Here is a 14,128-nt window from a genome sequence, read left to right as displayed (position 1 = left end):
GCCTAACCTTCACCCTAACCCTAACTCTACCCCTAAACCTCACCCTCACCCTAACGCTATCTCTAACCCTAACCCTAACACTAAAAACCTCACCCTAACTCTAATACTAACCCTCAACCTCACTGTCACCGTAACCCTAACCCTAACAATAACCCTAACCCTAACCCTAATCCTAACCCTCACTCTCACATTAACCCTAATCCTAACCCTAAACCTCACCGTAACCCTAACCCTCACCCTTAACGTAACCCTAACCTTCATCCTAACCCTCACCATAACACTAACCCAAACCCTAAACCTCACCCTAACAATAAACCTACCCCTCAACCTCACCCTTACCCTTAACCTCACCTTAACTCTAACCCTAACCCTAACAATAACACTAATCCTAACCCTAACCCTAACCCTAACCCTAATCCTAACACTCACCCTCAACCTAACCCTAACCCTAACCCAACCCTCACCCTCAGCATCACCCTTACCCTACACTAAACCTCACACTCACCCTAACCCTAACCCTAAACCTCACCCTAAACTTAACCCTAAACCTCACCCTCACGCTAGCCCTCACCCTAACCCTAATCCTATCCCTAACACTCATCCTAACCTCACCCTAAAAATAAACCTAACCCTCAACCTCACCCTCACCCTAACTCTAACCTTAACCCTAACTCTAAACCTAACCCAAACACTCACCCTCACTATAACCCCTACCCTAACCCTCACCCTAACCCTAAACTTAACCCAAAACCTAACTCTCACCCTATACCTAACACTATCCCTCACCCTCAACTTAACTCTCAACCTCACCCTCACCCTCAGCCTAACCCTAAGCTTATCCCTATCCCTAAACCTAACCCTAACAATCAACCTAACCCTAATTCTAATCAAACCCTAAGCCTAACTCTCACCCTCACCCTATCTCATAACTTAAGCCAAACCCTAACATTAATCCTAACCCTAACCGTAACCCTCAACCTCACCCTAACACTAACACTATCAACCTAACCCTAAACCTCAACCTAACACTAACCCTAACCCTCACACTCACCCTAACCCTAACCCTCATCGTCACCCTAAACCGCACACTAACCCTAACACTAATCCTCAATCTAACCCTCACCCTCACCCTAACCCTAACCCTAACCCTCACCCTAATCCTAACCCTCACCCTTACTGTAACCCTTACCCTCAGCGTAATCTTCACTTTTACCCTTACCGTCACCCCAACCCTAACCCTCACCCTAGAACTAACCCTAACTCTAAATCTAAACCGCACCCTCACCCTAACCCGAACTCTATCCCTAACCCTAACACTAAACCTCACCCTAACCCTAAAGCAAACCCTCAGCCTGAACAGTATGCTCAGCCTAAACCTAAGCCTAAGCCCAACGTTTACCCTAACCCTCACCTTCACCCTAGCCCTCACCCTAACCCTAATCCTAAACCTAACCCTCATCCTAACCCTCACCCTAACCCTAACCCTAAACCTCACCCTCACACTAGCCCACAACCTAGCCCTAATCCTAACCCTAACCCTCATCCTAACCCTCCCCATAACCCTAATCCTCACCCTCACCCTAACCCTAAACCTCCCCTTCACCCTCACCCTCAGTCTAACCCTAAGCCTATACCTAACTCTAACCCTAAAACTAACACTAACCCTAACATTAATCCTAACCCTAACACTAACCCTCAATCTCACCTTAACCCTCACCCTAACCTCAACCGTAACCCTAACACTAAGCCTAACCCTAACCCTCACCCTCAATCTCACCCTAACCCTAACTCTAACCCTAAATCTCACCCTCACCGTAACCCTTACCCTAACCCTAAACCTAAACCTCAACCGAAACCTAACTCTAAACCTCACCCTCACCTTAGCCCTTAACCTAAACCTAATCCTAACCCTAACCCTCATCATAACCCCCCATCTAACCCTAACCCTAACACTCACCCTAACCCTAACCCTCACCGTCAGCCTCACCCTCAGCCTAACCCTAAGCCTAACCCTAAACCGAACCCTAACACAAACACTCACCCTAACCCTAACCATAACCCTCACCCTAACCCTAACCTCACCCTATCACTAATCCTAATCCTCACATTCACCCTAGCCCTAACCCTAAACCTAACCCTCACCCTCACCTTAAATCTCACACTAAGCCTAACACTAATCCTCAATCTAACACTCAGCCTCAGCCTATCCCTAACCCTAACCCTCACCTAACCCTAACCCTCACCCTTACCGTAACCCTCACCCTAGGCCTAACCCTCACCTTTACACTTATGGTCACCCCCACCTTAACCCTAACCCTAATCCTAACCCTCACCCTAACCCCCACCCTAAACCTCACCTTAGCCCTAAATCTAACCCAAAACCACACCTTCACCCTAAACCTAACTCTAAAGTAACCCAAACCCTAAACCTCACCCTAACCCTAACCCTAATCCTAACCCTAACCCTCACCCTAACCCTAAGCCTAACCCTAACCCTAAGCCTAGCCCTCACACTCACCCTCAGCCTAACCGTAACAGTAAACCTAACCATAACAATAACCCTAACCCTAGTCTTAACCCTAACTGTAACCATAACCCTCATTGTAACCCATACTGTAACCTTAACCCTAACCCTCACACTAACCCAAACAATAACCTCACCCTAACCCTAACTCTAACCCCAAGCGTAACACTGAAAACCTCACCCTAACCCTAACCCTCACCCTAACCTTCCCCTAATCCTATATCTAGCCCTGAACCTCACCCTCAACCTAACTCTAACCCTACCCTTAACCCTAAACCCCACCCTAACCCTAACACTAACCCTGACTCGCACCCTCACTCTCACTGTAACTCTAACCCTAACCCTAAAAATAACACTAAGCCTAACCCTAACCATCACCCTAACCCTAATCCTCACCCCCACCCTCACCATCAGCCTCAAACTCACGCTCACCCAACCCTAAATCTAAACCTAAACCTGTCCCTTAATCTCACCTTAACCCTCACTCTCACCCTAACCCAAACACTAACCGTAACCCTAAATCTCACCCTTACCCTATCCCAAACCCTAACTCTAACCCTAAACCTCACCCTCACCCTAACCCTAAAACACCCTAACCCTAACCCTCAACCTCACCCTCAACCACACCGTAACACTAACCCTGGCCCTAACAATAACTCTAACCTTAAACCTATCCCTAAACATAACCCTCACCCTCAGCCTCACGCTCACTGAAAACTTAACCCTAACCATAACACTAAAAATAACCCTAACCCTAACCTTAACCCTACCCCTATTACTGACCCCCACTCTCACACTCAGCCTAAACGTAACCCTAACCCTAACCCTAACCCTAACCCTCCCTGTAACCCTAACCCTAACCCTAACACTAACACTAACACTAACCCTAAACCAAACACTAAAACTAAACCTAATCCTCAGCCTCACCCTAATCCAAACCCTAACCCTAACCCTCACCCTAACCCTAAGCCTAACCATAACCCTTAGCCTAACCCTCACCCTCACCCTTATCCTACCCCAAATCCTAAACCTAACCCTATCCCTAACCCTAACCCTCACCCTAACCCTCACCCAAGATCTCACCCTAAACCTAATCCTAAACCTAAACCTCATCCTAACCCTCACACTAAACCTAACCCTAACCCGAACCCTAACCCGAACCCTAACCCTACCCCTCATGCTCAGCCTAAGCCTAAGCCTAAGCCTAAACCTAACCCTAACCCTAACCATATCCCTAACCCTAACCCTAACCCTAACTCTAACCCTAAATCTCACCCTCACCCTAACCCTCAGTCTAACCCTAACCCTAAACCTAAACCTCATCCTAATCCTAACCCTAACCCTCACCCTCACCCTCACCCTAACCGTAAACATAACCCTAACCCTAACAATAACGCAAACCCTAACCCTAACCATCACCGTAACCATAACCCTCACCCTAACATTTACCTCACCCATCCTCACCCTAACTTCACACTAACCCTAACACTAATCCTCAATCTAAACCTCACCCTCACCCTAACCCTAAACGTAACCCTCACCATAACTGTAACCCTCACACTTACCGTAACCCTCAACCTCAGCCTAACCCTCACCTTTACCCTTACCGTCACCCGCACCATAAACCTCACCCTAACCCCAACCCTCTCCCTAACCCTAACTCTACACCTAAACCTCACCCTCACCCTAAACCTAACTCTAACACTTACCCTATCACTAAACCTCAGCCTCACCCTTTCTTTAACGCTCACACTCACCCTCACTGTAACCATAACCGTAAACCTAACAATAACCCTAAACCTAACCCTAACCCTCACCCTAACCATAACCCTCACCCTAAACATCATCCTCAACCTAACACTTACCCTCACCCTAACACTAACCCTAACACTAACCCTAACCCTAACACTAACCCTAACCCTCACTCTAATCCTAAACCTCACACTAACCCTAACCCTAACTCTAAACCTCACCCTCTCCCTAGCCCTCACACTAACCCTAAATCTAAACCTCCCCATCTCCCTACCCCTAGCCCTAATCCTCACCCTAAACCTCACACTAACCCTAAACGTAAACCTAATGCTCAATCAAAGCCTCACCCTAACCTTAACCCTAACACTAAACCTAACCCTAACACACACACTCACCCTCACCCTAAATCTAACAATAACCCTAACCCTTACCCTAACTCTCCCCCTAACTCACACCCTAAACCTAACACTAACCCTAACCCTAAACCTCAACCTCTCACCCTAACCCTAACTCTAAATCTAAACCTAACCCTCACCCTAAACCTAACTCTAACAGTAACCCAATCCCTAAACCTCACCCTAAACCTAACCCTAAACATCACCCTCACCCTCACCATAACCGTAACTCTAAACCTAACCCTAACAATAACCCTAACCCTAATGCTAACCCTCACCATAACCATAACCCTCACCCTCACCCTCACCCTAACCCTCAGCCTCGCCCTCACCCTCAGCCTCACCCTAACCCAAACCCTCACCCTAACACTTACCCTGACCCTAACACTAATCCTCACCCTAACACTAACCCTCACACTAATCCTAACCCTAACCTCACCCTAAACCTAAACCGAACCCTAACCCTCAACCTAACCCTAACCCTCACGCTCAACATAACACTAACCCTAACACTCACCCTAACCCTAAACTTAAACTGAACCCTAACTCTCACCCTAACCCTAACCCTAATCCTCACCCTAACCCTAAGCCTCACCCTCACCCTCAACGTAACCCTAAGCCTAACCCTAAATGTTACCCTAAACCTCACACTCACCCTATCCCTGACCCTAATCCTAATCCTTACCCTAAATCTAACCTGACCCTAAGCCTCAACTTAACCCTAATTCTAACCCTAAACCTCACCCTCAACATAACCCTATCCCTAACCCAAACTGTAAACCTCACCTTAACCCTAACCCTCACCATAGCCCTCACCCTAACCCTAATCCTAACCCTAACCCTCATCTTATCCCTCCCCATAACCCTAATCCTAACCCTCGCCCTAACCCTAACCCTCACCCTCACCCTCAGCCTAAACTTAAGACTAACCATAATCCTAACCCTAACCCTATCCCTAACCATCACACTCACCCTAAACCTAACCCTAAACCTCACCCTAACCCTAACCCTCAACCTCACGCTCACCCTCAGCCTAACCCTAAGCCTAACCTGTACCCTAACCCTAACATTCACACTCACCCTAAACCTAACCTTAATCCTAATCCTAATCCTAACCCTAACCCTCACCCTCAACCTAACCCTCACCTTAAGCCTAAACCTAACATTAATTCTAACGTAACCCTCACCCTCAGCCTGACCCTAACCCTAACTCTAACCCTAAACCTCACCTGACCCTAACCCTAACCCAAACCCTATCTCTAAGCCTCATCCGAACCATAACCCTAAACCTCACCCTCACCCTCACAGTAACCATAACCCTAACCCTAACGCTAACAATAACCCTAACTCTAACCCTAACCCTCGCCCTAAACATAACCCTCACCCTAAACCTAACACTCACCCTAACACTTACCCTCACCTTAACACTAACCCTAACCCTAACACTAACGCTCACACTAACCCTAGTCATCACCCAAACCCTAAACCTCACCCTACCACTAACCCTAAACCTCACCCTCTCCCTAGCCCTCACCCTAAACCTTAACCCTCATCCTCACCCTAAACCTCACAGTAACCCTAACACTAATCCTCAATCTAACCCTCAACCTCACCCAAAACCTAACCCTAAACCTCACCCTAACATTAACCCTGACACTTAACTTAACCCTCACCCTAAGCCTAACTCTCAACTTTACACTTACCATCACCCCCACATTAACCCTAACACTAAATTTCACCCTAATCCTAACCCTAACCCTCACCCTCAACCTCACGCTCAGCCTAACCCTAAGCCTAAGCCTAAGCCTAACCCTCACCCTCACCCTCACCCTCAGCCAAAACCTAAGGCTAACCCTAACCCTAATCCTAACCCTCACACTCACTCTGTCCCTAACCTTAATCCTAACCCTAACCCTAACCCTAACTTTCACCCTCAAATTCAGCCTAACTCTAACCCTAATTCTAACCCTAAACCTCACCCTTAGCTTAACCCTAATACTAACCCTAACCCTAACCCTAACCCTCCCCCTATCTCTCACCCTAACCCTAACCGTAACACTAACCATAACCCTAAACCTCACCCTAACACTCACCCTAACTTTAACTCTAACCCTAAACGTCACCCTCATCATCACCCTAACCCTAACCCTCACCCTATCACTTACCCTCACCCTAACGCTCACGCTAACCCTCAAACTCACCCTCAACCTTACCCTAATCCTAAACCTAACCCTAACCCAAAACCTCACCCTAACAATCCCCCTAACCCTAACTCTAACCCTAAACCTCACCCTCAAACTACCCCTAACCCTAGGCCTAAACCTCAACCTAAACGTCAGCCTAACCCTAACCCACACCCTCACACTCAACCTCACTGTAACTCTAAGCCTATCCCCAAAAATAATACTAATCCTAACCCTAACCCTCAGCCTCACCCTCACCGCAAACTTAACCCTAACCATAATCCTTAAAATAAGCCTAGCCCTAACCCTAACCATAACCCTCACCATAACCCTAACCCTAACCCTAATTCTAAACCTAACCCTATCCCTAAGCCTAACCCTAACCCTAACCTCACACTCACCCTCACCCTAATCCGAATCCTAACCCTAACCGTATGCCTAAACCTAACCCTCACCATAACACTCACCCTAGCCCTCACCCTCATGCTCGGCCTAAGCCTAAGCATAAGCCTTAGCCTAATCCTAACCCTAACCCTCACACTAACCCTAACCCTAACACTAACCCTAACTCTAATTGTAAACCTCACGCTCACCCTAACCCTAACTGCAACTCCAACTCTAAAACTAACCCTAAACCTAACCCTAAAATAACCCTAACCCCAACCCTAAATCTACCCCTAAATCTCATGCTCACCCTAAAGCTATCTCTAACCCTAACCCTAACACTAAAACTCACCGTAACCCTAACCTTAACTCTCAGGCTAAACCTAAACCTCACCCTCACCCTCACTCTCAGCCTAAACCTAAGGTTAACCCTAAGCCTAACCCTAACCCTCACACTCACCCTAACCCTAACCCTAATCCTAATACTAATCCTAGCCTTAACACTAACCCTCACCCTAACCCTCGCCCTAACACTAACCCTAAAACTAACCCTCACCCTCAGCCTCATCCTAACCCTAATTCTAACACTAAACCTCAACCACATGCTAACGCTAACCCTAACCCTAACCCTAATCCTAACAATCCCCCTAATTCTCACCCTAACCCTAACCCTAACACCCTAACCCTAAACCTCAACCTAACCCTCAACCTAAACCTAACTCTATCACTAAACCTCACCCTCACCCAACTCTCACATTAACTCTAACCCTCACCCTAACACTTACCCTCACCCTAACACTAACCCTACATTAACACTAACCCTCAAACTAACCCTAAACTTAACCCTAACCCTAAACCTCAACCTAACCCTCACCCTCACCTTAACCGTAATACTAACCCTATGCCTAACCCTTACCCAAACTGTCGCCCTAACCCTATATTTAACCTAAAACCTCACCCTAACCCTAACCCTAAGCCTAACCCTAACCCTAACCCTAATGCTAAACCTAACCCTAACCCTAACCCTAAAAGTAAGCCTAATACTCAGCCTCACCCTCACCTTAACCCAAACCCTAATCCTAACCCACACCCTAACCCTCACCCTAACTCTCAGGCTAACCCTAACCCTAACCCTAACCCTAACAATCACCCTCACCCTAACCCTAATCCTAAACCTAACCCATTTCCTAAACCTAACGCTCACCCTAACCCTCACCCTAGCCTCACCCAACCCTAATCCTAACCCTAAACCTCATCCTAACCCTCAACCTAACCCTAACCCTCACCCTAACCCTCACACTAACCCTAAACCTAAACATCACCATAAGCCTAATCCTCAACCCCACCCTCACCCTCAGCCTAACCTTAAGCCTAAGCCTAAGATTAACCCTAACCCTCACACTCACACTTAACCTAAACCTAATCCTAACCCTAACCCTAACCCTCACCCTCAGCCTCAACCTAACCCTAATTCTAACCTTAAACCTCACCCCCACCCTCACCGTGAGCCTAACGAAAAGCCTAACCCTAAGCCTAAACCTAACCCGAACCCTCACCGTAACCCTAACCCTAATCCTAACACTAACCTTAACCATAAACCTAACCCTCACACTCACCCTTACCCTAACCTTAATCCTAAACCAAACCTATATCTAACCCTAACCCTCACCCCAAACCTCTTCCTAGATCATACCCTAACCCTAATTCTAACCCTAAACCTCATCCTAACCCTCACCCTAACCCGAACCCGAACCCGAACCCACATGCTGGGGCTAAGCCTAAGGATAAGTCTTACCCTAACCCACACCTTCTCCTCAGCCCTAAACCTAAAACTAAACCTAACCATCACCCTAACCCTAATCCTCAACCCCACCCTCACCATCAGCCTAAGCCTAATCCTAAGCCTAATGGTAAACCTAAACCTCACACTCACCCTCACCCTAACCTTAATCCTAAACCTAAACCTAGCCCTAAACCTAACCTTCTCCCTAACTCTCACCTAACCCTATGCCTAACACTAACCCTAAACATAACCCTCAACCTAACCCTCACCCTACCCCTAACCTTAACCCTAAACCTCACCCTCACTCTAACCCTAACTCTAACCCTAACCCAAACCCTAAAACTCACCCTAACCCTAACCCTAACACTCACCATCACCCTCACCGCAACCATGACCCTAAACCTAAGCCTAACAATAACCGATCCCTAATTCTAACCGTCACCCTAACCATAACTCTCACCCTAACCCATACCGTCACCCTAACACTTACCATCCCCCTAAGACTAACCCTAACCCTAACACTAACCCTCACACTAACCCTAATCCTAACCCTAACCCTAAACCTCAACCTAACCCTCACCCTAAACCTAACCCTACCACTAACCCTAACCCTAACCCTCAACCTAACCCTCACCCTAACCCTATATCTAACACTAAACCTCACCCTAACCCTAACCCTAACCCTAAACCTAACCCTAAACCTCACCCTAACCCTAACCCTCATCTGCACCCTCACCCTCACCGTAACTCTAACGCTAACCCTAACAATAACACTAACCCTAACCCGAACCATCACCCTAACCCTAATCCTCACCCCCAACCTCACCCACAGCCTAACCCAAAGCCTAAGCCTAATCCTCACCCTAACCCTCACACTCACCCTAACCCTAACCCTAATCCTAAACCTAAACCTATCCCTAAACCTCAACCTAACCCTCCCCTTACCCTAACTCTAACACTAACCCTAAACCTAAACTTCACCCTAACCCACACCTTAACCCTAATTCTAAACCAAAACCTCACACTCACACTAACCTTAACACTAACCATAACCCTAAACCCCACACTAAACCTAACCTTGACCCTCACCCTCAACCTCACTGTTACTCTAACCCTAACCCTAACAATAACACTAATCCTAACCATAACATTAACCATAAACATAACCCTCACCCTCAGCCTCACCCTCACCTCAAATATAATCCTAACCATAACACTAAAAATAACCCTAACACTAAGCCTATGCCAAACCCTAATTCTAATACTCACCCCCACCCTCACCCTCAGCCTATCCCTAAGCCTAACCCTATCTCTAACCCTAAACCTAAAAATCACTTTAACCCTAACCCTAACACTAACCCTAACACTAACCCTAAACCTAAACCAAACCCTAAACCTAACCCTAATCCTCAGCCTCTACCTCACCCTAACCCTAACCCTAACCCTCACCCTAAAGCTAAGCCTAACCTTAACCCTAACCCTAACACTCACATTCAACCTCACCCTAACCCTAATCCTAAACCTAACCTTATCCCAACCCTAAAACTCATCCTAACCCCCACCCTAACCCTAACCCTAAACCTCAACCTCAGGCTCGGCCTAAGCCTAAGCATAAGCCTAAGCCTAACCCTAACCCCAACCCTCACCCTAACCCTAACCCTAAACCTAACCATCACCCTAACCATAACCCTCACCCAAACCCTAACCTTCACCCTAATACTATCCTCACCCTAACACTAACCCTGACGCTCAAACTAACGCTCACACTAATCCTCACCTTCACCCTAGCCCTCACCCTAACCCTAACCCTCACCCTCACTATCAGTGTAACGCTAAGCCTAACCCTAACCCTAAACCTAACCCTCATGCTCAGCCTAACCCTTACCCTAAACCTAACCCTAACCCTAAACCACACCCTCAGGCTCACCTTAACCCTAAATCTAAAACTAACCCTAAACCTCACCCTAACCCTAACCCTAAAAGTCACCGATACCATAGACCTCACCCTAACCCTAATCCTAACCATAAACATAATCCTAACCCTCCTCATAACCCTAACCTTAACAATCACCCAAACCCTACCCTCACTAACACCTTCACCCTCAGCCCAACCCTAAGCCTAACCCTAAACCTAACCCTCACACTCACCTTAACCCTAACCCTAACCCTAATCTTAACCCTAACCCTAACCTCACCCTCACCTAAACTCTCACCCTAACCTAAACCTAAACCTAACACTAACCCTAACCCTAACGATAACCCTAACCCTCACCTTCAGCCTCACCCTAACACTAACTCTAACCCTAAACCTCACCCTCACCCTAAACCAAACCCTAACCCTAAACCTCACCCTAAACCTAACCCTAAATCTCACCCTCACCCTAGCCCTTACCCTAACCATAACCCTCACCTTAATCCTAACCCTCACCCTAACCCTTACCCTAACCCTAATCGTAACCCTAACGCTCATCCTAACCCTCACCCTAACCCTAACCCTCACACTCAACCCTCAGCCAAACCCTAAGCCTAACCTTAAACCTAACCCTAACACACACACTCACCCACACCCTAAGCCTAATCCTATCCCTAAACCTAAACCTATTCTTAAATCTCTCCCGAACTCTCACCTAACCCTAACCCTAACACTAACCCTCACCCTAACCATATCCCTCACCTTAAACCTAACCTTCACCGTAACACTTATCCTCACCCTAACACTAACCCTAACGCTAAAACTAACGCTCACACTAATCCTCACCTTCACCCTAGACCTCAACCTAACCCTAACCCTCATCTTCACCCTAAACCTCACACTAACCCTACCAGTAATCCTCAATCTAACCCTCACCTTCACCCTAACCTAACACTAACACTGACACTAACCCTAATCCTAACCCTAACCCTAACCCTCAACCTTACCGTAACCATCACCGTCAGTTAAAACCTCACATTTACACTTACGGTGACCCCCACCCTAAACCGCACCCTAACCCTAACCAACACCCTAACCCTCACCCTAAACCTTACCCTAACACTCACCATAACCATAAACCTAACCCTAACCCTAACACTCACCCAAACACTTACCCTCAATTAACACTAACCCTAAACCTAACACTAAAGCTCACACTAACCCTAACCCTAATCCTATTCCTAAACCTCACCATAAACCTAACCCTAAAACTAATCCTCACCCTCACCTTTGCCCTCACCCTAACCCTAATTCTAACCCTCACCCTCACCCGAACCCTCATCCTCACCCTAAAACTCACACTAACCCTAAACCTAATCCTCAATCTAACCCTCACCCTAAGCCTAACCCTAACATTTACCCTAACCCTAACCCTCACCCTAACCATCCCCCTAACTCTATATTTAAACTTAAACCTCACCCTCACCCTAAACCTAACACTAACCCTAAACCCTACCCTAACCCTAAACCTAACCCTCACCCACACCCTCACCCTCACCATAACTCTAACCCTAACCCTAAGAATAACACTAACCCTAAACCGAACCATCACCCTAACCCTAATTCTCAACCCCACTGTCACCCTCACCCTAACCCTAATCCTATCCCTAAACCTAACCCTAATCCTAACCCTCTTCCTAATTCTCACCTAAACCTAACCCTAACACTAACCCTAAACCTAACCCTCAACCTGACCCTCACCCTACCCTTAACCCTAACCCTAAACCTCACCCTCACTCTAACCCTAATCCAAACCCTAAACCTCACCCTAACCCTAACCCTAACACTCACCCTCACCCTCACCACAACCATGACCCTAAACTTAACCCTAACAGTAACCCTAACCCTAATCCTAAACATCACCCTAAACATAACCCTCAGCCTAACCCATACACTTACCCTAACAATTACCATCCCCCTAAAACTAAGCCTAACCCTAACACTATCCCTCACACTAACCCTAACCCTAACCCTAACCCTAAACCTCAACCTAATCCTCACCCTCAACCTAATCCTAACACTAACCATAAACCTAACCCTCACCCTAACCCTATATCTAATCCTAAACCTCATCCTCACCCTTACCCTAACCCTAACCCTAACCCTCATCCTCACCCTAAACCTCACACTAACCCTAACACAAATCCTCAATCTAACCCTCACCATCACACTAACCCTAACACTAAGCCTCACCCGAACCCTAACCTTCAACCTTACCGTAAACATCACCCTCAGCTTAACTCAAAGGTTTACCCTTACCATCACCCTAACCATAAATGTAACACTAACACTAAACCTAAACTTCAACCTCAGCCTCACCCTAACACTAACCCTAACCCTAAACCTCACACTCATCCTCATCTTAACCCTAACCCTAACACTAAACCTCACCCTCACAATAGCCCTCACCATAACCCTAATCCTAAAACTAACCCTCATCCTAACCCTCACCATAAGCCTAACACTCATCCTCACCCTTACCCTAAACCTAAACCTAACCGTCAACCTAACCCTAACCCTCACCCTCACCATAACCCTTACCCTAACCCTCACTCTAACCCTAAACTTAACCCGAACCCTAACCCTCACCCTAATCCTAACCCTCACCCTCAACCTCACCCTCAGCCTAACCCTAAGCCTAACCCTAAACCTAACCCTAACACACACACTCACCCTCACCCTAACTCTAATCCTAACCCTAACCCTCCCCCTAACTCTCACCGTAAACCTAATCTTAACACTAACACTAACCCTAAACCTCAACCTAACCCTCACCCGAACCGTAATTTTAACCCTAAACCTCACCCTCACCCTAAACCTAACTCTAACCCTAACCCAAACCCTAAACCTCACCCTAACCCCTACCCTCACCTGCACCCTCACCCTCACTGTAACTCTAAACCTAACCATAAAAATAACACTAACCCTAAACGGAACCATCACCCTACCCCTAATCCTCAACCCCACCTTCACCTTCAGCCTAACCATAAGCCTAAGCCTAACCCTCAACCTAACCCTTACACTCACTCTCACCCTAACCCTAATCCTAAACCTAAACTTAAACCTAACCCTAACCCTAAACCTAACCCTAATCCTCATCCTCACACTCACCCTTGCCTAATCCCTAAACTTAAC

The sequence above is a fragment of the Dipodomys merriami genome, unplaced genomic scaffold (assembly GCF_024711535.1).
Source record: "Dipodomys merriami isolate MVZ:Mamm:240054 unplaced genomic scaffold, mDipMer1.0.p SCAF_23, whole genome shotgun sequence".
Classification (NCBI taxonomy): Eukaryota; Metazoa; Chordata; class Mammalia; order Rodentia; family Heteromyidae; genus Dipodomys; species Dipodomys merriami.
This window is presented reverse-complemented; position numbering follows the sequence as displayed.